Below are 5,629 nucleotides of genomic sequence, written 5' to 3' on the forward strand. Positions count from 1 at the left end.
TTGTTGGCAATATGTTTGTGAATTTGCACTAGAAGGAAATCTAGTACGTGTTATATTTCTTTTCACAATGCAATGTTATTTTTGACGATATAGTTATTTGTGCTAGAAGGAAATCGAATGTTGTCTTACATATTTTTATTTTGCAATATGCTTCTATCTATGCTAGAAGGAAATTTAGCTTGTGCTAGATCTCTTTTTTTTTGCAGTGTTGTTGTTGACAATATGCTTGTGTTTGTGATAGAAGTAAATCTAGCACATAGTAGATTTATGAGACCTTGCAATGTTGTTACGTTCTTGTGTTTATGATAGAATGAAATATAGCACACACTAGATTTCTTTCATCTTACAATGTTATTATTCGCAATGTGTTTTTGTTTTTGTTTCAAGAAAATCTTGTGGGTACTAGATTCTTTTTGCCTTACAATTATGTTATTGGTAATATGTCCGTGTTTGTGCTAGAAGTAAATCCAACATGTATTAGGTTTATTTAGCCATAAAATAATGTTATTTTCTTAGGTTTGTGCTAGAAGGAAATATAACATGTGTTACATTTTCCTTTACCCTGCTGTAATGATGTTGTTCACAACATATTTGTGTTTGTGCTAGAAGCAAATCTAGCACATGTTAGATTTCTTTCACCTATCAATGCTGATATGAGTTTTTTTTTTGGTCCTCTAGAAGGAAGTGTGCAATGCTTAAATTTATGTCCCTTTCCAATGTTTTTATTGGCAATGTGCTTATGTTTGTACTAGAAATAAATCTAGCATGTCCTACATTTAATTTTCTTTGCAATATTGTCATTGGAAACATGTTTGTATTTTTGCTAAAAGTAATTCTAGCACATGCTAGATTTATTTCACCCTACAATGTTGTTATGTGTTTGTTTTTATGCTAAAAAGAAATTTAACTTACAATATATTTATTTCGCCTTGCAATGTTTTTATTGGCAATGTGCTTGTGTTTGTGATAAAGGGTAATATAGAATGTTTTTGTTTTCACAATGCAATGTTGTTGTTGGAAACATGCTTATGTTTTTACCATATCCCATTCTTAGGCCACATATTCCATATGAAGGGCCTTCTAATCATTTGAGGGTTTAACATTTTTTATATTGTAACAATAATTTATGTAGGCATGGACTAAAACCTCATTGTTTCTAAAAGGCAGTGTCAAATTGCATAAGCACGGAGATGTCTCAAGAAAGATTATTATTGTAATGTTTTTATTGACAATGTTTTTGTGCTTGTGATAGAAGGAAATTTAGCATGCACTACATTTACTTTACAATTCAATGTTGTTGTTGGCAATCTTCTTTTATGCGATAGAAGGGAGTTTAGCATGTGTTACATTTCCATTGCCTTGGCAATATTTTTAATGACAATGTGCTTGTGTTTGTGCTAGAAGGAAAACTAGCTTGTGCTAGATTTCTTTCGGTTTGCAATGTTTTTCTTGGAAATATGCATGTGTTCATGCTCAAAATAATTCTAACATGTACTAGATTTATTTCACCATACAATGTTTTTATTGGCAATATTCCTTGTGTTTGTGATAAAAAGAAATCTAGGATACAAATATTTCTTTTTTTCTTCGCAACATTCTTGTTGGCATTATGCTTGTGTTTCTGCTAGAAGTAATTCTATCACATTCTCTATTTCTTTCACTTTGCAATGTTGTTATGTGTTTTTCTTAGTGCTAGATGAAGATCTAGAAGAAAATCTAATAATTGCCATAGTTAATGTTCTTTTCATTATGTTTTGATTTTATGGTTTCTAAAGCAAGCTAAGAATATACATGACTATAAAAGATCAATTTTATGTAAATATGATGTTGTTGTAGTCTCTACAGTTTTATTTATTTATTCACAATGTAATGTTTTTTGGAAATGTGTTTATGCTCGTGCTAGAAGGAAAGCTAGTAGGTGATAACTTGCCTATAGTCACGATTAAAAGAACATAATAAATTATTTGGGGGTTCCCTTTTTCTAATTAACACCATGATTAGCTATTATTGTGAGTTCTACACTTGTTATTGTTCTTGTTCATTTTTGTTACACATATAATGATGCGATTAGTTATAATATTTATAACTTCATACTTTCTTCAATAATTCGAAACTATGTTAATAATTTTTTACTTTATTTATTTATTATTATCAGAAACCATAGACTATGAAGTTAGTGAGAATTCAAAGGAAGCATCCAAGGAAAAAGGATGTTCAAGAAACATGACACCAAAATATTTAAATGGTATGACAATTTTATAATTAGTTTATACTTTGTTACAATGGTTAGACATTATGCTAATAAATGGTTGTTGATTAGCTTCTATTTATTATTTTATCAAGCCGATGATGAAATGTTGTGCACCTTCGAGTGTCCACTTAGAAATTTTTTCTGATTAAAAAATTCTCTTATATATTGATCAACCTATTTGGGATAAATGGTACACTGTTTTTAACTATTACCAACTAGGAACATTAAAGTGTTCACCAAGCCAACCTGATTTTGAGAACTACAAGAGAAATAGTTTACACAATTTGACAACATGTACTCTTTAGCCTGTCAGGGATTAACCATGGAAAAAATTTCTTCAGTATTAGATAAGCTATTGGATGAAACCATTTGTTTTTTTATTCCACTTAATCATCCAACAAATGCCACAAAATTAAAAGATTATTTGTTCTAAATTGAAAACCAACAGAACATTATTGGAGGCAATGGTTGCATATTGTCAAAGTCATGATGAGAAATTGAATGAGAATACTTTTACCACATTCGACATTCTTGAGAATTATGAAATTAACGATATTATATTTTCCAACTTTTGCAACATGTGGAGGGTCTACTTATGTAAAAGAACACATAATACAAAGATAGAGTCCCTTTCTCAGCATATGCATGAAGAACACATAATACAGATGTCCCTTTCTCAGCAAGCATGTGGAGTCCTTGACAGAATGATAAATGGATGAACAAATGTTCAACGGGTTGACAACAATTTTGAATTTGGTTGTCATTTTGGTGGCTTTGATATTTTGTCAACACTTTTGCACTATTTTCTAATGTCAATTGCAAGCAGTTTTACATACTAACTTTATTGTTCCAGATACACTTGCTTTGAAAAAAGAAACATTCCACAAGGATATAATATTGATTTTTTTTTTTTCGATTTCTTATGGAAAAAATGAGTTGAATGACTTTACTACAGTTCTCTTAGTAGAACTTTGGTTTTGTAATGATGTACGCAAGTTTTTGGAAATTGCCATAAAGAACTCCAAGATTAACTATAGAATGACTAGTGGCATTTATGAATATAAGTCTCAAAATAGGTATAGTTATGATATAGTTTTTACTATACATTTCTATACTTAAGAATTAAAAATTTTGGAAGCTTCAAAATACTCTCACACATTTGAAGACACATTTGATGAAAATGAGAGAGATTATGATTTCTAAATGGATTTATTGGAAAAACACCAACAATGTAATGATGCAAAAGTGGTTATTACTCTTTATGCGGGGACAAATTTAATCAAGGCTTGTTTTACATATGGAAGAAGAATTGCATGTGTTGTGAAAACATAGTCACAAAGGATAATCATGTTGAATAATTACAAACATTTTCAACTATCAAATCCAGGATCTATTAACTTCTTAGAAAATTCAGGTACTGCAATTTCTTTGTTGTTTCTCTTATAATACTTTGGATAATATTTTGTTTATATTTTTAATTGTCAAAGTGTTTACTAAAATGACTAATGATAGAGATTCTGAAACAAAGAATGATGAATGTGGGAAGCAAAAAAATAATCAATATAGTGCTTATGATGTTGAAAAAAGTTTAGAAATGGAAACAGGAGGAGAAGAAGTTATCATACTAGGTACATGATTTGTCTGGTTGTTGCTCTTGTTACTTTTTGAATTTATTTAATTTCCATATTCAAAACATTTTTGGATGTCTATTATAGGGAATTATGAGAAGAATGAAATTAATCAAGACAATGACCATGGAATGATGGGGATAGAAATGGGTATTAACCATTGTAACTCTTTTTTTTTTAATCTAAATTATTATTTTTATTATCGTGAATCATAGCATTTCATTTGTTGATTATAGTTGGAAATAAAGAGAATGAATATAGTGACTAAGGGAATGTCCCACAAACCTCCAATCAAGACCAAAATATTACATGGACAATTAAAGATGATTTGTTTTTTGTATAGTTGTTTAATGAATTTTGTTCATTGTCATAATTTATAACATTTTTTTATGTTTATTATAGAGACAAGCAAGGAGAACAAAGACATTGATCAAATGAATGCGAAACAAAGCTTTAATCAAGGACAAAATATAATATCAAGTACTTATAATTTGTCCACTTGTTTTCCTTATTATTTAATGATTTTATTCATTTTCACAATTCAAAATATTTTATATGTTTAATTTAGAGAAAAATAAAGGTAGCAAAGACGATGATGAGGTGCAAAGTTACAAATATGAAGATAATGTCATATCAAATACTTATAACTTGTCTTCTTATTTATTTTATTATTCTTTGAACACTAATGCTTGTAACTACCATAACGTTGTACATTTTTATTATAGGAACTAATAGAAAGGACAAAATTAACAATCAAAATAATGTTAAAGGTGCGTGTGGGTGTGTTTCTTTTAAAGGTTTCATTACTAATGTTTTTCTTGGTATTGGTATTTGATTGAATGTTTAATAAGAAGTACTATTGGCAGTTGATTAAATGTTTAATATGTTTACTCCAAGTTCTATCAAGATGATAAAAGAACTTATTATTTCATCTATAAATAGTGAAAAAACCACTGAAGGTAAGTGTATTGTTTCAACAATTTATTTAGTAATTTTTGTAACATGAATAAAATGGTTTGACTAGATTATTTGTCATTGTGTTGCAGCCAAAATAACTAAAAATAAATTAGTTATTTTTTAACTAAAGGACATTTCTTATCATAGCATTGATGATGAAGCAAAAAAAAAAGGGCATATTTAGAAAATGGGAACTGATGTTGATTACACAATAGAGAAAAAATTATTTTGGATTCATCCACATGCAAAAACATTTTTTGAAATGTTTTCAAAAATGAATATCTTGACATTGCAATTTGGACGATAACTTTGAAAGAAAGCACAACAAGAGTTTTAAAAAAGTTGGTTTTAGAAACATTCAAGATAAACTTGTGTTTATGTGGACTTCTTAAGATTGTAAACCACAAAAGGGACATAAGGTCATTGACAATCCAAGCAAAGTTATACACACTAAATCATTGAAAAAAGTGTGGGAAACGCATACACAATATGATGCAACCAATACTATGATAGTGGGTTGTTCACTTGAGAGCGTGAAAGATAATCCCAAAGAAAATGTGAGTCTTGCCCCTCCATTCATTGGATAGATCAAGAGGATATATGGTTGTTCGATGAGCTATGAGAATGTTGCATAAACTCAAGAAGGCTACAAATGTGCGAGCTACTTTTAAAGATGTACATTTACATTTCGAAGTACCTAATATGACCGATTGTCTATTTCATGTTATATATGTATGACATCATGATTTATTAGTTTTATTTCACAACACTTATACAATAATTGTTGATTTGG

This window comes from Pinus tabuliformis, chromosome 5_2 (assembly GCF_031772625.1).
Source record: "Pinus tabuliformis cultivar Carrire ecotype Pingquan chromosome 5_2, CPIR1, whole genome shotgun sequence".
Taxonomy (NCBI): Eukaryota; Viridiplantae; Streptophyta; class Pinopsida; order Pinales; family Pinaceae; genus Pinus; species Pinus tabuliformis.